Below are 20586 nucleotides of genomic sequence, written 5' to 3' on the forward strand. Positions count from 1 at the left end.
CCCGGGGTTTGAACCGCGGACCTCCCATGTGGTAGACGGACGCCCTAACCACTGGGCCAAGTCCGCTTTCCCCTAGAGAGTTCTGAGTAAAGACACAATGCTGTAGGCAGCTAGGAGTGGAGAGCTATTGTCAGAGGAGACACAAGCTGGGCCGGTAATACATAGCAGCAGCAGCAAGAACAGTTAATAGTTATTGAACTCCTACGATGTCAAAGGACTTGACAAACATGTCATTTCATCCCTATAACAACCTTAAGACGCTCGCACTCCTCTTCTTCCCGCTTCGCAGGTGTGAGGACTGAGGCTCAGGGCCACGGGGAAAAGTAGCTGAGCCCGCGCAGCTGGACAGGGGCTAGGCAGGATGTGCCTTCAAAGGGGGTGCCGTTAGCATCATGCTACCACGCGCAGAGAAATGAGGAAAGGACAGGCCAGTGGGTCCCAAGGAAGGAGTCGGGCCCAAAGGAGTGGTCCAAAGGAAAGGACCTAGGGATGGGAGAGAAAGGTCCTTGGGCCAGCCTTCAACCTACACTGGCAACCTGGGGTCAAGCTCGAGGGTTAGAGACAAGCAAGACATGCCCCCCACCCCACGTGACAGTGCAGCGGGGGTGACAAGTCAACAGACCAGGGAGAGACACTTTGGGTGGAAGAGTCGCCTCAGAAGGGGTGAGGGGAAGCTCCCTGGAGGAGGGAAGTCCAGGGATATGGTAAGGAAGGAGGAGCTGACCCTCTGACAAGGGTGGGCCCTGGGACACCGCGCATGCAAGGGCGCAGGCACGGAGGGGAGGTGGGCTGAGGCGAGGGAATGGAATGGGGAGGCTGCGGCTGCAGGCTGGGCAGGGGCAGGCTCCCCGGAACCCCCACAGCGATGGGAAGGAGCTGACGCCTTCAGGGCAACTGGAAGCCCTGGGGGGCCGTGGCCCGGGGCTGCTGGAGCTGCTAGGGCCTGTGTGCTGCGCCCGGGGGCAGGGGCTGAAGCGGAAGCACTTGATCCTGGCAGATGAAGTCACAATAGAGGAGGACAGCGGCGGGGGAGAAGTGGGCAGAGAGGCGGTGCCTTGTGGAGGAAGAGCCGCTGCCGGTCGAGGGAGGTGAGAGAACAAGAGGAAGCAGGGTGGCTGGGAGCATCCGGTGGGTGACGTTGGGAGCTCCGGAGGGTGGAGCCTGGGGGCTCGTGCGCTCTGTGGGGTGTCTGTGGGCGCACTGAGGTCAGCAGGGAGGGGCTGCTTAGAGGACCCAGGCCAGGGGTGCCTTAGAGAGCCCACAGCCCAGCTCCGGCCTCTGACCCGGCTGCTGGGAAAACCTGGGCCCTGCTCCTTGGCTCCAATCCCTACCCCTTAGGGCTCGGGCCTGAGCTCCTGACGCCGTGGAAGGCACGGGTCCCGAGGAGTGGCTGCTGGCACCACCTCCCGCGGCGCCGGCAGGGGCAGCACTGGTCGCCCAAGGCCCCTGGGCGGGGGGTGGGTGCGGGGAGCATCTCCCTGGAGCCTCCTCCCTCCAGCCCAGCAGCTAGCAGCTAACGTCATTGAGGCCTGGAGGCGGCTGGCCCCAGGGGGCGGGCACCGCGGCGTTCGCCCACCCTGCACGGCGCCCTGCGCTCTGCACGCAGCGGGCAGGCCATCCGCTGCGGACCTGCCTCCCGCCCCACCCCGGGCGCCCAGCCGGGGCCAGGGTTACACGGGCCTTCGTGGTGGGGACGCGGGGCTGGCCGCAGTGGCTGTCTCGTAACTCCAGTCCTATTACCCTGTTGAACCCTCACAGCAGCCTTCAGGGTAGGTAAGGTCACCACCCCCACTTTACAAATGGTAAACCGAGGCCCCTGTAACCTGCTGTGCGCAGGGCCTGCCAGCCCAGGAGGTGCCCAGGAAAGACCAGCTCCTTCCTCGAGGGGTGTCCTCACACACGACTGAGCGAAAGGCGCCTTTGTCGCCCCACAGGGGGCTGGACACAGGCTCAGCTATGGGTAGGGCCTGGGGTGTGGCCACACGGTCAGGAAGCGAGGCTCCTTCCCCTGCTGCCTGCCCCCCGATGGGCTCCCACTCTGTCCCCACAGAGGGAAGTGCCACGAGGCTCGGAGGCAGGAAGCCCTTTTCTCAGGGCTGGAGGGAAGGAAAAGGAGAGAGGGGTGATTGGAGGCTAGGGCCACCTGAAATGGTGCCCCTTGGCCCAGCCTGCTCTGGGGAGGCGGCCCTGACTAGCTGGCCCCGGTGGCTCTCCACAGCCAAGGGCACCCCTAGATAGTGGATCTGGAGCAGGGGTTCCTAACCTTTTTTGTTCCATGGACCCCTTTGCCAGTCAGGTGGAAACCACTACCCCTTACCAAGTCCACACTGTACTGTGTATTATTTAATAAATCTATCAGACCCGCACCAACACGTCTCCGTAAGAATAATGTTTTTTTGAATTTCGGTTCAAGCTCACGGACCCCTGGTTAAGAAGCCCTGATCTGGAAGTTCTGGGGTAATGTTGTCCAAAGTGGTGTGTGCGAAAGAAGCCTTAGTCTTCCAATCTCCAAGGCCCCAGCTCCTCCCCTGCTCCTCCCAAGATCGGACTCCCTCAGCAGGAAAACAATCAGTTTCCAAAAGTGGTTTGGGAAATTCTGTAAGCTCTGCTAGAGACCAACCATCCACATCAACAAGTAAAGGCTCTGAGAAGTCCTGCAGGAAAGAACCCTACTTGATTTGGCTTAATCCAGCCTATCCCACAATTTATTTAACCATGAACTCCACTTTTTCCATGAAATACATTTATTAACATCTGTGGTGGATTAAATATGGCCATGCATTCTTTGACACTCCCAGCATTGAGAAGTGGGATCTATGCTGCTCCCCCTCAACCTGGGTGGCCCCTTTACCCAGTAGAGCAGGAGAGAAAGACACTGGCACAGTTCCAGGCATAGCCCTTAACTGGCCCAGCAGTGTCACCTCCTGCCTCTCAGAGTCCCAGACCATAACGTAAGAAGTCCAGGCAACTCTGGTGGAATGGGCATCTGAGGGCCCAGCCATGAGAGTCAAGAGGCCACTGGGACACTGGCCCAGACTTGCCCCCAGGGGACTCTGGCCCCAGCTGCTATCCTGACCACAACTGCCAAGAGACCATAGCAAGAACCGCCCAGCTGAGCCCAGTCGATGTAAGAACCACAAGAGTCTACTAAACCGTTGTTTTATGGCACTGCATTTTGGGGTGGTTTGTCACACATCAAGAGACAGCCGGAAGAACGTTCTGTGAACCCTCCTTGGAAGCTGACAGGGGGTCTCCATCCTGTCCTCACTGGCCACACGCCTCCCCAGACCCCTCACAGTCCTTGCCACATTCAGGTGCTCCTGTGCCTCGCCGTGCCTTGTTCAGGGTGCACTCTCTGCCCGACGTGCCCCTCCGCCTCCTTTTCTGCCTGGGAAGATCCTTCTCAGTTCAGCTCCTACGAGGCCACCTCTTTGAAGACTTTCTAACAACCGTCAAGGTAGCTGCAGTGACCTGAGGCTGGGATTTGCCTGGGTTTATGCTTACCAGCTTTATGAACTCAGACTGGTGTTTATCTACCTCTTCGGGACTCAGTTTCCTCATCTGTGGGGATAATAATGAGCCTACTGCGAGAGGTTGCTGTGAAGATTAAACGGTATTACAGGGTTAAAGCACATAGCAGGTACTGAATAGATGATGGGGGCAATCACTGGCTGCTCCATTCCTCTGTTAACACACAGCCTAGTACTGGCAGTTGGTCATCTGCCCACCCAGCTCCCCCGGGACCAGGTGCCCACTCCCCGCCAGCCGGTGCTGCTCACCGGTCACTGCCTCGTAACCAGCTCCTCTTCCTTAACGCCTGACAGCCTCTCCCCACACACAATCTCCCCCTTTCTGGTGCCAATTCCTAGGCTGGTCCTAGTTCGAAACATACCTGGGGGGTCCTGGGGCTCTGAAGGGATGGGGTGTAAAATCTGGAAACTTGGGGGAGCGCTGCAGGGTTCTGGAGAAATCCTTCCCACAGAGAGGAGTGGCTGCCGTGGGTAGGCCAGGCTGCTGGAGGGGGCCTGTGGCCCGTGGCCGTGCGCTGCCAGTGCACCTGCAAGAGCGTGCTGGGCTGTGTGGGCAGCTGTTTGGGTGGCATGTGGCTCCTGTTCACAGATGAGTTTGTGTGTGTTTGTTGCACAGGGAAGTGTGTGTGTTTGGGGAGGGGGGTGTTTGCTTGGGACAGGGGGCAAGGAGGGGATGGCCCTGCAGCTGTCCCCAGGCCTGGGAGAGCTCCACAGGCCAGGCCTGTCCCTGCCACTGGAGGCAATCCCAGGACCCCGACTTGGGAGGACTGCTCTAGCAGGGTTAGAGCTGCGAGCTTCAAACCGAGCAGGCCTGGCAGGAAGCCTGCGGCCGAGGCGCAAAGGGGCCACTGGCATTAAAAATAGCCACCTTCTTGGTAACTTCCCAGTCCTTCCTGGGGAGGGACATTCTGCCAGCCTTCACCATCTTCAACTCCAGCTGCCAGGAGCAGGCAGGGAGTGAGGGATGGGGGAAGGAGGTGGTGCTTGTCAGAAGGGGTGTGTTCAAACAAGGGTTGGCCCCAAGATGAATCGTTTGGTGGTAAGCTGCAGGGAGTGGGGGGTATATGCCTTGGGACCCCCGTAGCTGGTGACCCTGAGGATGCTGCCTGGGGAGTCCGCAGTCATCAGCAAGCATGCTTCCCTCTCCCCTGGCTCTCCGGAATTCACAGGTCAAGCTCTGAAATGGCAGAAGGGGAGGGGCTGCCAGGAGGCGGGTTCCTGGCATTTGACCACTGTGCCATCCATCTGACCTCTCTGGGCCTCAGTTTCCCACACCTGGTAGAGAGGAAGAAGGCCAAGGAGGAGAGGTGAAGGGAGCAGGAAATGCAAGCCGGACCCTGCCCTGCCTTCCAAGCCCAGGATCCATTTGGGTCTGGCCCAGAGCCTGGTGCTGCCACCGGGCAGGAATCACTTCTGAAAGTCCTGAGTCTCAGCTCCGGTAAAGCAGGCCCCAGGAAGTGCAATGGGTCGAGCTTAAGAGGCTGGTGACCCCCCCCAGCAGGTCCCCCAGCAGTCCCTGTCCACTCAGTGCCTCTTTTTTCCCATCTGTGACATGAAAGGATTGGACAAGGGCACCCGGGACCTGGAGTGTCAGCCCTGCAGGCGGTGCTGCCACCGCCGTCTCCACGAGGTGTGCAGTCTTACCTGCTCAGGCTCACAGCCTTTTCCTGGCCCAGAAGAGACTGGAACTCAGCCCTGCCTCTTTCCAAACCCTGAGCTCCCACCCTCCTGCTCCGCGGGCCCCCGACCCACCGACTGAGTCACCGATGACCTGAATGACTGGTGGACTGACTACCTGCCACGGCACCCTCACCCCGACCCGGCCCTTCCTGGAGCCCGTCCTGCCGGGTCACCCCTTCCACGTGCCTCTGAGATCTCTTTCCAGGGCGCCCCTCCGCCTCCAGCCGTAGCTTGGCAACCAGCGGCCCAGACGGGGCCGGGGCGGGGCTTGGGCGGGGCGGGGCCTGGGCGGGGCTCCTGCCGCCCCCGCCCCCGCCTGCCGGGGCCGAGGCTTCAGTCCGCGGCCCCGGCGGCTCAGCCAATCGCCGGCCGGTTGCCGGGGAAACGACCTCTCCCCTCCGGAGCCGACCGCGGGCTTTTACCTGGGCCACGCGGGCCCCAGGATAGGGGGAGGGCGCGCGCAGGGACGGAGAGACGGTTACACAAATGCACACAAGAAAGACACACACAAACAACACGCGCAAGCACACCGCCACTACTAGAAAGAGAGAGACGCAGTCGGGTAGAGACTGAGGGAGAGAGACCTACGCGTTCAGGGCGGGAGAAAAAGAGAGACAAAGACACAAAAATACCCCCGACCCCACCCCACCGCCGAGACCGGGCAGGGACGGAGCCAGACCCCGGGCGGCCGGAGAGACTGAGCGACCGAGACCTCAGAGCCACACACTGAGACGGGAGAGATGGACAGGGCGAGGCCGACGGGGAGGGGTGCCCGGGAAGGCTGAAGAGAGCGGGGAAGGGGAAGGAGGAGGCGGAGGGAAGGGGATGGAGGGAGCCTGAGCAGGACCCAGGGGCCCAGAAGCAAGTGAGGAAAGGCGCGGAGAGGGCGAGGGAAGGGCTTCTGCGCTGCAGGAAAGAGAGGAGAAGGAGGAAGGGGGGAGAGGGAAGGAAGAAAGGAAAGAGAGAGGAGGGAAGACAAGGGAGAGCCGCGAGGAACACCAGAGGGGGCCTGCTCCCAGGAAGGGGCCCCCAAAAGAGAAAAATCAAGGGCCAGCGAGGGGGGAGTGCTGGGAGGGGGGGAACTTGTGAAAATAAATATTTGAAAATTGAGAGTTTCTCAATTCTTTTTGAATTTCTGTCGTAAATTATTCATCTGTGTTTCTCCCTCTCCTATCTGCTTAGGGAGCTGCCAAGAGGGGTGCCCTCCTTTCTGTGCCCCCCTCCTCATATTCCTCCCCATCCTCCTCCCCTACCCTCTCCCCTCCTCCTCTGCCCTTCCTGCCCCTTTCCCCCTCTTACTCCTCCCCCCTCCATTTCCTATCCCTACCTGCGCCCCTCCCCATCCTCCCCACTCCCTTTTCCCTTCCATTCCCTTCCCTTCCCTGTCCCTCCCCTTCTCCTCTTCCTTCTCCTTCCCATCTCCCCCCTCCCTCTCCTCCGCGAGCTGGAACTGGGCACTGTGAGGCAGGCGTGGAGGAGCCGCCGCCCGGAGGTGACTGGCTGCCATGCTCTCGGGTTCCTTCTCTGCCTTAAATAAGAATAATCATATAAATCAGCGAGGCTAGGATTTAAAAAAAAAAAAAAAAAAAATCTGTCGTCGCTGGCAGTCTGGCACCCCCAACTGGGACCAAGGAAATCTTCCTCCAGAGAACTGGGCTGCTGGAGTTGGGAGAAGGGGGGAGGCTATGTGAAGATGGGCTGCTGCCCCAGGAGTCGGCATCTGGACCTGCCACTGGCTGCTGCTTCCCTCAGAACCTGGGCAAGTCTCTCAGCTTGCTGCGTCTCAGTTTTCCTCTCTGTTTGGAGAGGGTCAAGGGCTAACTCTGTATTCACTATTAATTCCCCACTCTCTAGGGCCAAATCAGCCCTTGAGTCTGGGAGTCTAGAAGGGCTCAGATCCCCTCTAATCAATGCCCACAGCTTATCATCACAAAGGAGGAACTGAGGCAAAGAGAGGGTTAAAGATACAATGTGATTTCCTAAAATCAGGGCCAGAAATGGGGGGACATATCTAGCCCCCAAGTCATATCATGCAAGGTTAAGAGGTCACACTCACTATTAATCTGTAACCTTGAGCATGCTTTCCAGCTTCTCCAGGCCTCAGTTTCCTTATCTGCAAATGGTGCAGTGATGCCTCCCTTCCCTGGGATTGAACCTGGGATGTGGGACCTTGTATGTGGGAAGCCGGCGCTCAACCACTGAGCCACACCAGTTTCCCTGAGTTGGTTTGCTCATTTGTTGGTTTTTGTTGTTTTCTCAGGAGGCATCAAAACAGACCCCAGGGCCTCCTGTGTGGGAGGCGGGCACTCAACCACCTGAGTCACATCTCCCTGGGATCCCTCTTGTTACTATTCCCAACACTGACTCCTGTTGGCCAGGGCCCTGTTTTACAAATGAGGACGCGGAGGCTCAGAGCAGGGACTTGCCCCATGGGGCGGCTGGGGTTCCTGTGGGTCTGTGACACAGAGGGTGCTCTCACCCAGTGCGTTGTCCTTCCCACAGGAACATCCTGGGCAGTCTCCATGCCCTTGGGGTCAGGGCTGCCCAGCCTGTCCCCAATCTGGCGACTTCAGGCCTTGCAGGACACTCCATCTCTAATCTGAAGACTTCTTTCTGTCTCTCTTTTTAAAAGTAAGCACGGTGGGCAAGGCTTTGGGAAAACAACCCCTCTCCTTTGGACATCTGCCTGCCACTTCTGCTTTCTGTGGCCAGTGACTCTCTTGCAGTGGTTTTCAGGCCCCATTCCATAGACCCTAGGGGTCCTTGAGGTGGGCCTGGGCGGGGGGCAATGAAGGGCCAGGTGGATGGACTTTCAGCCCCGACCCCTGCTTCACCCGATATTGATCACTTTTGTGTAAGATTTATTTTGAGAAGAAGAAAAAAGGTTGAGGTGGGAAGGTGGGTCTAAAAAATCAGTTTGAAAACCACTGTCATAAATAATTAGGAGCCGTTTGGGACAGAGAATTGTGGCTTCCTGAAGTCCCTTATGTAATTCAGCTCTCACCAGGCCTCCCCATCAAGGGTAAGCACACAAGTACAAGCGGAGCTGTGGTGTAAGACGGCTGGCCAAGGACTTGCGGGGCCCAGAACACTTTCCAAGGTCATCTCATCCCATCCTTAAAACAAGCCCGTCAAGTAGGTACTGTTATTCCCATAGGGTAGATGAGGAAACTGGAGCTAAGAGACCTTAAGTAACTAACCCAAGGTCACACAGCCAAGAGGAGGCTCAACTAGGACACCCACAGGTCTGACCCCAAAGCCCATGCTCCTGACCCTGGCTGCCCTTCCTAAAGAGGAAGGACGGTCCACAGTCACCCCTTGTCACTGGCTTTTGCACCTGTCTGCCTACTTTCAGTGTAAAGCTGTCCCCAAGTACTTCTTTGGGCACAATGGGGGACTTGCCAATACTCACGAACAAGTCTGAGGAGTTGCTGATGGAGACTGCCACAGTCCTGTGCCCAGCTGTTCCTGCTCAGGGTGCAGCCAAATCCTCCACGCACCCACGTCGCAGCCAGGGGCCCTGTGGCCGACCCCGGGCGTGTGTGCCGCTGCCTGCTGGACGTTGTCCCCAAGGCTCCAAGAGGCCCTAAAGCAGGGCTGCTTGGCCCCCCATGCCCAAGTTTTCATTACAGCTCTTCCTCCTAGGGCCGCCATCACTTTGCCCCCTAAATCACTCCTCCTCTCTGAGAAATAAGGCCAGCTCTGTGCTGCCGGCTCCTTCTTCCTTGGAAGCAAGGGTCCTCCCAGGAAGCTCCTCAGGCCCGATGGAGACAGCCTGGAGCGGACCCACCCCGCCACTTTGCCGGGACAGACCCAAACAGGGAGGCACCCAGGCCCGAGCTAAGGCTTATCTGTACTTAGAACAACTCGATGCACTTGAGCAAGGGAGGGGACAAGGGGACAAGCAACAAAGACTGAGAGAGACCAACTTGGCTTTCTACTGACTCAAGACGCAAACTGCGGGTGGGGGATCTCAGTCTCTTGGTTTCTAGATGGTGGGGTAATGAAATCCCTGCTCCCTGGGCGGGGAATGGATGGAACTTTCTTTGGGCGTGGGGAAATCATTAGCACCTGCTTAGTCAGTCAGTACCAAACCCTGGGAGACCTGGAGCTGGAGAAGAAGGAGCAGAGTCAAGCCCCAGGGAAGGGCTGTGGACAAAGGACAGGCCCCAGGGAAGGGCTGTGGACAAAGGACAGGTCCGGGGGACTGTGCTCACACGCTGGAAGGGGAAGCAAATTCACGGCAATATCCTGACCCATTCCAGTGATGCATACACCCCACCTCTAGCAAGAAAGGTAGAGATTTTCATTTTCATTACCATTGGAGGGATCAGTTGGGAATGCTTCCAATCTTTGAGAGGATGCTCACCCAAATGTTAGCCATGATAATCTCTGGGTGAAGAATATTGATTTTTATTTTCTTGTTCATAGTTTTCCATGTTGCTTGAATTTATTTTATACACACACACAAACATACATACACACACACATATATATTGAGATACGGATTTTTTTTTTCAGAAAAATAGTGGCTTTTCCCAAAAAAGAAAGAAAATTTTAAAATCAATGGACAAAACTTTGTAAATACTGAAATGCTCTGGCAAAGAGATGAAGCAGATAGGAAAATAACAAAGGGGAAAAGGAGCAGGCTAATTGTTATGTAACTGGAGGAGCCAAAGAATTGGCTCAAGGAAGTGATGGTGATTTTCAGAAACTTGATGAAAGAAAACTCTGGAGGAAGATGGGTGCATTTGAGAGGACATTAATTTTTTTAAAAAATCTGCAAGGTTTTCAGCTGGAAGCTGGGATCTTGGAACCCCAGAGGACCCCATCCTGACCTGGGACCATGGCTTAAATGCTGCTCTCTGAGCAGCCACAGACATGAGAGTCACCTCTCTGCAAACTGCAAAGTGCAGGTGTCAGAGCTACCAGCATTAGCACTGAAAGCTGGGAGCCAAGTGGGACGAGCACCCCCTCTCACTTCCCCTCCCCAGTGTCCCATCTGAAAACTCCCTGGGACAGAGAAGTTGCCCGTCCACAATAGGAGCCCACTCCAGCTCCACCAGCAACTATTCTTAGAAGCTCCTGCTGCCCTTGGAGCTGCACCTGCCTCCCCCCAGAGAGCTGTCAGATTGCTAAAGGCACATACCCTTCGACCAAGCGATTCCGTTTTTAGGAATTTACACCACAGAAACACTCACATGGGTAGGAAAGAAACACAAGGAGAGTCAAGGCATCACTGGCTGTCATGGTAGGACACTACAGACACGCTGAATACCCCTCAGGAGGGGACGGCTGTGTCAAGGTTAAGGCACCATGGCTGTGCTCTACAGGCCCGATAGGGACCGAGCTGGAGGATTCACTATGCTTGAAAAAGTAACGCTAAGTCTCCACTTGTATTGCCAAAGGGTGGCCTATGTGCCGGGCGCCCCCCAGCCTGCCCACACACAGGCTAATTCTAGCCTCGGGGGAAGGGAGCTGGAGATGGGGCCTGAGTATGAGGGGAGCAATTACAGCTGCAAAGCCTTTTGCTCTCTGACTCTGTGAGCCTGGGGTCCCTAGAAACCACCACCCCCTGGCCTTCATCCCGCTGAGACGGGTAGTGGAAACTTCTGGTGCTCAGCTCTTACTGGTTGGCCTTGCCATTGGGGGAGCCCATGTACTGGCCACAGGACTGTGGAAGGGAGTCTATCACTCCAGGCCGAGGCATGGCGCGAGAACCTCTGTGCTCTTTCCCCTGCCACAGCGGCCCAGAGAGGGAGGTGCCACAAGACGGAGGCGTCTGGTCCCCAAGCCTTCACAGACAGGGCACCCGCCGTGGAGACCCCTCGGACTCAGCAGATTCTGTGAAACGAATGTTGGTTGTTTTAAGGCACCGAGATGCGCAGGCCGCTTGTTGCTGCGGTGGCGGCGCCGCAGAGCCTTGCTAAACGACACAGACGCAGCCTCAAGCTCAGGCCAGGCCCGGGCAGGGCCTGAGGAGGCGCTTGGGAGACCACACTCCATTTCCAGGGGTGCTGAGAGAACTTGGACCAGCCCCTCGACGCCTTCAGGCCCCAGGTCTCCCGTGTGTGCAGTGGGGCAGGGGTCTTTTCTCCTCTGGGACCTCTGCTGCTCATGTTTCCAAACTCCAGAAGCCCAAAGAGTGCCTGCCAGGACGAGGGGCTGCAGGAGCCTGGGCAGGGCACTTTGGGGGCACCGTGCGATCCTCACAGTGGCTCAGGGAGGGAGGTGCCAGCATATCTCCATTTCCTCAGGAGGAAACTGAGGCTCAGGGAGGTGAAGTCTCTTTCACTTGTCATCTGGTATTTTAATTTATCTTCCTACATACAACTTAAAAGATGGCCCAGGGAGCAGATGTGGCTCAGTGGCTGAGCACCAGCTTCCCACACACCAGGTCCCCCATTCAATCCCCAGCCCCAGTACCTTAAAAAAAGAAAGAAAAAAAAAAGCCCACTATCAACAACTTGAGAATGGAAATAAGGGTTTTTTTAATGCCACTGACCAGTGAGTCTGTAGAGCCACCGTCACCCTGACCTAATGCCAGAAGAGGAAAGTGTGGGGGTGGGGAGGTGTCCTGCTTCTTAGGGACGTTGAAGCCACATTTCAAAGTTCACAACCCCCCAGCAGGGTGAGTGGGGGCTGAGCTCCTGGGCTCCTGGCGCAAAGGCGTGACCCCATGCCCCAGTGAGCAGGTTGGGGCCAGAGGCCCTACCTCGACTTCTCCAGAACCTCGGCCTCTGATGTTTTAACCCCAACTTCCTCTGCTAAGCCTGAGGACGGACCAAGTGGGGCCTTCCCAGCCCCAGGCGGGGCCTGTGATCTGGGTCCCTGCCCAGGTCTGGGGACGCCAGCAGCAGGCAGGCAGCACCACAGAGGCCGGGAGGGGGTGGGATGTATGTCCCTGGGCCTTCCACATCCAGACAAGGGGCAGCTCTGAGTGCAGGACAAGAGCACAGACTCTGGAGCCAGACAAAATCGGAGTTCCATCTCTGCTGTTCCCCAGTGACGTGACCTTGGAGAGGTCATGTCTGCTCCCCCAGCCCTCAGGTTCTTACCTGTAAAATGGCAGAAATGGTGCTTGGCAATAAGTAAGTGCTTGCTAAAAGCACCCTATTATTACCAACATTATCAGAAGCTTCATTATCATCAATATCTCACCAGTGTGATCAGACCCTGCCTGTGTCAAACCATCCGTGGCTCCCTATTGCCGCAGGATAAAGTTCATACCCCCATGGGCTGCCAGACACTGCCTGGACTGGCCCTAGCCGTCATCTCCAGCCTCCTTTTCCCTTTACCCACCACCTTGCAGTCACCAGGGCAGGCTCCCTCTGCCTCCCCCTGCCAAGAATGGGCTTCCTTTCCCCACCCACCCCACCACACCCTACTGCTCTCCCATCCCTTCAACAGTGAACCTTAGCCATCACGTCAGGGGAGTCTTCCTGGACCTCCCCAGGCCCCTGTCCAGGTGGGAACCCGGGGCTCTCACGAACCTGTGATCCCAGCCCCCGCAAGGCTCTTCTCATGGGCACATTACTTGAACAACGTCCACCTCCCCACACGAGCTCTGTGAGGCCAGGATCATGCCTTTTTGCTCCCTGCTTATAGGGTAAGCACCAAGGACAGGGTTGGCCCAGATGTCCCCTCAAATATTGGACAAATTGATTTACTAATTTCCAGAATAGCCCTTTTTGGAAACGCAGATTCTTTTTAACAGAGGCAATCCATTACACGCACAACTAAATAAGCTTTAACTTTCTCCCTACCTTTGTAAGATTTTTCCGCTCATTAAATGAACAAATCTGAGAAAGCCCTCAGCTACATCCTGTGTCCTAATTTTTCAGCTCAGAAAAATATGGTCGCTGCGCCTCGAGCAGCTGCTCAGGGTTCCTGCAGTGCCTGCTCCCCGCCCAGCCTCCAGCAGCCCCTTCCTCAGCGCTCCCCGGCACGGCACGCCGCCGGCTGCTCTGCGGGTCACCCCTTGCTTTGGGATAAAGGCCAGTGGGGAGGCAGGGCAGGCACATTTTCAGCCCCATCATTCAGAGCCACCACCGTGGCCCCTTGCCCAGGGTCAGGGCCCACTCGGGCCACCCACACAGAACCCCAGTCCCCCCAGCTGGGGCCTGCGGCACAGACCGGAGCCCCGAGAGCCCCTTCCACCAGAGCCCACCCATGCCTCCAGCCTCCTGTTGGCGGCAGGCTCTGGGGTCTGGGCTTCTGGGTTCTGGGCTTCTGTTGCATCAAAGAATTTAAGGACTCGCCACAGGGTGGGCAAGGGAGTAAAGACTTTATTAGGAGACAAGAAAACGTGGAAAAGTAGGTGGCCGGAGGCAGGGACCATGGGTGTGCCATGGTCAGGTCTTTTAAGACCTTTCCTCCTCGCCCTGCAGAACGCTGGGAAGCAGCCCCAGCTGTTTGCTCTTCTGACTGGTGATCCCACCTGTCAGTTCTCAGGGGGCCAAAGGGGATGCCTGCTGTTGGGAGGTGTCTGGAGCTTCCCCTTGGCCCAACCGGATCTCGAGGGTCAAAGGGGATCTTCTTGTTTTTCCCAAAGAGGTCCCGTGGCGGGTCTCGTGGGGTCTCCGGCTGCCTTCTTGGCTTGCCTCTTTCCCTCGGGGGTTTTCAGGCAGGGTTTTGGGGCCACGGGTCTCACGGCCGTGTTTTCTGCCAGGTCAACGCTGGGCCTCGTTTTCCTTCTCTCTAAACCAACCTGCTTCACTCCCACGCAGCAATGCACCAGGTATTTATCCAGCAACCGCTGCGCGCTGGGCATTGTTTGGGTGCTGGGGAAGCCCGGATGGGTACCCGGTCCTGCCCTCCTGCAGCAGGGGGAGCAGTTTCTTCTGGGGAGAAGACACAACCGGGCTCGGCTTCTGTCCCCTGACTCACAACGCTGTGGGTCCTTCGGGCTGGAGGCCTGCGCCGAGTATTTAGAGAGGGGCAGGGTCGATGTCCATTCCCATGGTTCTCAGCCTGGTCCTGCAAACAGGCTACAGGTAGCAACTACTTATTCACGCTGTTGTGGTGCTGGCTGGAGGGAAGCGGGACCGTGACTAGAGATGGGTGAGGCCAGGGAGACTTTGGGGATCATTGCTCAACTGGGCCTCAGAAGGGTAAATGAGCTGGGGGAGGGAGGGGAGTGCAGGGGGAGGTGGGGTTGTGACCTCACAGGGCTCCCATTCCTGTGGGGCCACGCACAAAACAAACAGGCCAATAAGATGGGATGGAAGGGAGTGACGTGGGCAGTGGGGAGGTGGGCGGCCAGGAGCTCCAGAGGCATGAGGGAGCCAGTGAGCTGTGGGGGAATCTGGAGGGAAAACCCCAGGAGAGCACGTTTTGAGGGAGGGGAGGAGGGGTAAGGCAGGCCTCTGCAGGACCTTGGACTCTGGGAGACGCCAGTTTCAGGGACCACCCCGGCTGCTGTCCTGAGGATGGACTGGGGGTGGGGGGAGCACGGGCGCCGGGGACCAGGGAAGGACTCCTGCGGTTAAGCAGGTGAGAGGTGAGGGGCTTGGGCAGCCCTGAGAGGTGGTCTCCAGAATTTGCAGAGATGAGAGAAAGCGAAGAGTCACGGACAGGGAGGCCCTGGGCCCCAACGCCCTGCGGCCTCGGCTGCCTGGCGCCTGGGCGGGAGAGAGGCGGATCCAGAAGCCCCTAGCTTGCTCCCACCTTGCACACCCCCCACAGTCAAACGTGCACACACCCTCACTCCTGCACACACACGTTCTCACCCAGGCACACACACACTATCCAGCCCTCGGGCTCACCCGGGCAAATGCACACGGCCACACCCTGGACACAGACACACTGACGTGCACGCGTGGACACATAGACGCCTGCACACAATGGTGTACACCAAGTGTGTGACTTTGGGTCTCCTTTCGGTCGTGGCACTGCTTCAGATGGCCCTCTCTCTGGAAGGGAGCCTCCTCTCTGAAATATTTCTGTCCCCCTCACAGGTCCTTCTGGCTGCCTCCAGCTGCCTTGGGGCCTGATATACTGAGAAATGAGGAAAGATTCCTTTAAAACGCACACCTCAAATTTTAGGCTTAAACAATGTATTTTAAACTTGGGGCTCAGCCCTTAGGCTCAGTCTGGCGCGGGTTTGCATTCCCAGGCAGGTGGGGGGGGGGGCCAGGGATGGGGGGAGCGTGCCGTGAGGAATTAGTCTGGGTGGATACAGAGCGACCCTCCATTTCTGGGAGCAAACTCCACAGGGAAGAGCAACAATATCTCTGGAAGGGGAGGGCTGTGAGGATCAAGGACAGGGCCTGGAGATCCCAGCTCCCCACTCACCCATTCTGTAGCACTGTCTTGTCCAAGGGACTTCCCTCCTGCCAGCCTCAGTTTCCCCAGCTATACAATGTTTGTGATCCTGGTACCTACCTCAAGGGCTATTGCGAGTTAACTAACATCATCCGTATAAAGTTATAAGCCCTGGAAGCCCAAGAAAAGAAAGTAGGGAGTGGGAAAGGAAAAACTGGCCATCGGTGGCCTCCCGGCATAGCTGGGCTGCAAATAACCCACATTCTCCTTTTCTGCAGCTGAGCTCCGGCTTCCCACAGGACCTGAGCTGCTTATCAGGAGCAAAGCTGCTCGCTCCGCTCTCTGCCAGAAGGTGACTGTGGGGGCTCCAGCTCCCAAGGAGGAAAACGGGGAAAACACCGGAATTCTCTCCTCTCAATCTCTCAGTTCAGGTTTCCACACTCCCCCCCCCCCCCCCCCCCCGCCCCAACCCACAAACAATTTTGCATATATTTAAATCTCCTCTGCAGGCTTCCAGTCTGGCGTCCTCCCTTCCCCCCCCCCCCCCCGAAAAAGAGAGAAAGAAATTACAAAAGCCATCATTTGTCTCCGTCCCCCGCACCCCCATCTATCAGGGCCGCGGAGCCCGTCGCCTCGAATGAGGCGCGCGCCCGGGACGGCCGCTTTAATGGGGCGCCGCGTGTGACTGTGCGAGCCGCGCGGCGGGCGCAGCCGGCCGGCATTTGCATACATATTAAACGGAGCAGTAAAAAATGCAGACATGCAAACCATTTGGACGGGCTCCTCCGCGCAGAGCCTGCCAGGAAATCAATCTTCTGGTTTCTTAAAGGAAACCTGCTCGGGAGGAGGTGGCGAAGCCACAGAGCCCGCAGGCCCTGGGAGGGGGGCAGCCATCATCTGTCCATCTGTCCACGGGAGCTGGCTGTGGATGTCCTCCCTGGCCATGCAAGAACACCGGAAAGGGAGCAGGGGCCGGAGAGCCTTGCCCTGGGTGCGCATCCTGGCTCCACCGCTGAGCTCTTCTCACAAGGTGGCGGTGATAACTTAGCACAGCTCCTGGTGCACGGGGGATGCTGGGGCGATTTCCCCCACTTGGCTGCTGATGAACCTGGTGAGCTTAAGGGGCTAACAAGGCTGCCCAGGCCCCCAGTCCAGAGCCTGAATCCCAAGCCAAGTGCAGAGGAGACTAGCCAGGAACACAGGCTCTGGAGGCAGGTGGTCTGGTTCAAAGTCTAGCTCCACTCTTTACAAGCTGTGTGACCTCAGGCAAGTTCTTCAACCTCTCTGAGCCTCAATTTCCTGAAAAAAATGGATGGAAATACCTCCCTTTTAAGCATGCTGTTGGATTAAAGCAGATCAGCCTTGTAAAGTGCTTGGCTCAGCGCCTGGTACACAGTAAGTGCCCAATAAAGAGTGGTAGAGCGTAGAAGAGTCCTTCGTGTTATTGTCATGGCTTTCTGGGTTAAATCCTGCTCTAGGTCTGCGTGGCTTGGCAAGTCACTCCTCCCTGAGCCTCCTTACCCATAAAACAGGCTGCTTTGATACTCCTGGCACCTCCTAGCTCTGTCCTGGAGAGGATGTGACTTCAAGGACAGACAGACTTACCCTGGCCAGCTGACAGGGAGGTGAAGAGGGTCAACCACCACACCAGGGAGCCAAGAGTACCTACAGCTGCAAGCAGGAGAATTGCATTCATCATCCATGTGGAATCTAAGCCCCCATTTGATGTAGAGGGGGACTGGATATAACCATCCCAGGTCCACAGGATGGAGGAATAGAGTATGGATTAGAATGGACTTACTGGTGTTCTGCTGGGGAACTATTGTGATTAGTAAGGGAAGAAATTGTAGTAGTGATGTGGAGAGGGTGGCCACAGTGGCTGCTGATGGCTGGGAGAGGGAAGAAGAGATACGGTGTGGGGGCATTTTCAGGATTTGGAGTTGTCCTGGGTGGTGCTGCAGGGATGGATGCTGGACATTGTGTGTCCTGTCATGGCCCACTGGGTGGACTGGGGGAGAATGTAGACTACAATGTAGACCACTGTCCATGTGCTGCAGCAGTTCTCTAGAATGTATTCGCTGGGTGCAGTGGATGTGCCACAATGATGGAAGAGTTTGTTGATGTGGGAGGGGTGGTGTGGGTGGGGTGGGGAGTATATGGAGACCTCATATTTTTTTAATGTAACATTTAAAAGAAAATAAAAAAAAAAATTTCTGATGAGTACCCATCAAAAAAAAAAAGGACAGACAGGACCACCTACTCAGCCCTTCAGAGATGTGGGGTCCCAGGAGCTCCCCTGCTGATTCCAACAAGATGTGGCTAAAGTGGCACAGGTCCTTGACAGCCCAGTCTCACTTGGCAGCTGAGGCAAGGCCTGGAGCCAGGGTGAGGGGAGGACCCTGAGTGAGGTCCCAAGCTGGCCGAAGGTCGTGGGGCCAGGAAAAGGCAGGTACACAGCTGGCTCAGGACTCGAAGAGCAGGATCACTGCCGGACCGGCTACACCCTCTCTTTCACTGAACTCCACTGTACAGATGAGGAAACTGAAGATCAGAAAGAGGTGCCAAGGCCACGAAGCTCAAATGGCAGCGCCGAGATTCAAAATGGCTGCAGAGGCTGCCTCCCCCAAGATCACCATAAATACTGGTGGCAGACAGAATTCTCTTGAACAGCATCAGGGAATGCTGCTTCCCCCCCAAAGAAAGGTATGTTCTTGTGGAGAAAGATTAATTTTGTGCCTGGGCTCAACCAAATATTCAATATCCATGAAGTACCTTCTTTGAAGGCACCTGGAGAAAGAAAGGCCAGGGGGCTTCCAAGAACCAGCTCAGGTTTGGCTTCCTGGCGTTTATTCCACACTCCTGGAGGGGGTGACCCAGCGGCCCAGGACTGGGCTGGGCAGTGGGCAGTGCTGAGCAGACCATGGCGGTCTTTGCCTTTAGTTGGAAGAGGGTCCCCTGTGGTTCAGCGCATCCCAGGCAAGTGACACTGAGGTGTCCATGCTGTGTCTACTTGCAGCCTGGTGCCAGGGAACAAAAGAGGTTGAACACGGGGCTGTGGCCCAGCTCAGCGGGGCCTTGCAGTGGGGCCTGGCTGGGCCCTGCCCGTTCTGGGCTGAGGTTGCTAAGCTGACCGCATCCCCTCTCTGTTTCTCCTTGGAAACCCCTCCCTTTCACCGGTGGCTTCCAGGCTGGCTGGTTCTGTCCCTCCATCTCCCTCTGCAGGTCCCAGAGCGCAGGCCGCCCCCACTGCTCCTGCCCGGCAGGCCGCGGCGGCTTGGGGGAAGCAGCCAGGGCGGGAGGGCGGGAAGAGGCGGAGGGGCAGGAGTTACAGGAACTGGCTGGGTGATTGCTCAACTGGGGAGCTGGCCCGGCAGGCCTCCCACAGGCCCCCACCTCGACCCACCCGTCCTCCCCAGCTAGCTCCGCATTGCAAACATTCCAAGCCAACCTCGGGTCGCAGCAGCCCCGGAAGGGAAGGAGGAACTGCTGCAGACACAGCGCGAGGCCGCCAGAAACACTTAACCCCTTCGCTCCCTCCAGGCAGACGCCAGGGTCCTTCCCAGGCTCTGCTTGACCACGTCAGGCAAATGTCAAGCAGCCCCAGACCTAGGTGACCAACCTGGTTCAACAGGTAGCGTTGTGGCGCGCTCGTCATCTCTGCTCATCGATTCACTCACTCAGCAGACGTTTCCAGAGCAACCCCCCAACCCCAGCCCCCCCAGTGCGCTGCACACGCACTTTGCCTGGCATCAGGGATTTAAACCCAGCAGGGTCAGCCCACCTTCTAGTTCTAGTGGGGGCCGGGTGGAGATCAGACACTCAGGTTGTTGTTTTTTTTTAAGTCTTTACAACTGTGGCGAGTCGTGCAAGGAAGAAGTACAGGGTGAGACCGAGCATAAACAGAAGCGGCTGAACAAATCACTAATCTGGGAAGGCTTCCTGGAGGAAGTGACATTTAGGGAGCTTTATGAATAGGAGAGGGACAGATTTCCAGGCAGAGGAAGCAGGCATGAGGTTCTAGAGAGAAGAGAGAGGTGGGCATGTTCTAGCTTGTGTGTCTGGAATAGATGAAATAGAGAGTGCGAGGGTGGAAAGCCCCCAGTCTGAGCACTTGGTCCTGCGCTGGGCCCCAGAGGCCTTAGGGCCCTTCCCAGGACTTGGTCTATCTTCTGCGAGCAGCAATGAGCCATGGAAAGATCTTACGTGGCGGGTAACTAGTCAAGTCCAGCTCTAGGCGCTGATTCCCTTGAGTAGAAAACAAAGTCTTAATGGGAAAAGTACGAACCAGATACACTATAAGACCAGAACACCTGAGCCACACAAAGTGCCCCCAACAGGACAGTGGGCTCTCCTGGGGCCCGTGGCCACTCTGGGCCCTGCCGTCCCCGTGACAGCTTGAGCAGCAGATGTAAGATGGTTCGTCCTCCCAGACAAAAGGCTGACACCCCTCCCGGAGCAGGGTCAGTCCCTCTCCCACCGTGCGCACCATTGGAGCTCAATAAATGCAGCACTTAGTCCTGTTTAAGTTGGGAGCAGCTGAGAAATCACCCAAATCCACAGCCTCCCCACGTCACAGATGAGGACACGGCGGCCCAGAGCCGGCAATGGCTGGCCTAGGCCCCCACCGCAAAGGCAGGGATGGCAGAGCCGGGCCCACTGACCAGCCGGCCGCACCCCGGGGCACGGGGGCCATGCAGCATGCACCCGAGACCCGTGTCTTGTGCCCAGGGAGGACACCAGCACTGTCAGCCAGAGAGGAGACCCAGAAACCTCTGGGGACCCCCAACCAACGCCCCCTTCCTTTCTCTGCCTCTCATGGGGCCTCGAGCTCTGCAGGAAGCAGAGAAAAAAGAAACAGAGATTCAAGTCCAGAAAAGCAAGAGCACCTGGAAATGAACAGTCACTAAACAAGGCTTACTGGAGGGAGTCGGCTCCTTGGGTCCCTTGTGGCTTGAAGGAATAAGCCAGGGGACAAAGAGGAAAGTGGGTGGAAAACTTCCAGACTGTATGGTTTTATCTGTGGAGACATTTCCTTCTCCATCCTCCCTTCCTCCCTTCTTTCCGCTCTTCGTAATGAAGTATTACTCAGAACATCAGCATAGTAGATCAG

The 20586-nt window shown here is 57.1% G+C and overlaps 1 long non-coding RNA gene across 1 annotated transcript; it reads right to left on the reverse strand.

Annotated features, from left to right (window-relative positions):
* Positions 1-2726: 2726 nt before the first annotated feature.
* On the reverse strand, positions 2727-5413 carry LOC131279619 (uncharacterized). Its single transcript, XR_009187017.1, has 2 exons — positions 3893-5413; positions 2727-3597 (listed from the first exon to the last, which is right to left on the reverse strand). It is a non-coding gene; the product is annotated as an uncharacterized lncRNA (long non-coding RNA).
* Positions 5414-20586: the final 15173 nt, after the last annotated feature.

This window comes from Dasypus novemcinctus, chromosome 8 (assembly GCF_030445035.2).
Source record: "Dasypus novemcinctus isolate mDasNov1 chromosome 8, mDasNov1.1.hap2, whole genome shotgun sequence".
In the NCBI taxonomy this organism is placed as follows: domain Eukaryota; kingdom Metazoa; phylum Chordata; class Mammalia; order Cingulata; family Dasypodidae; genus Dasypus; species Dasypus novemcinctus.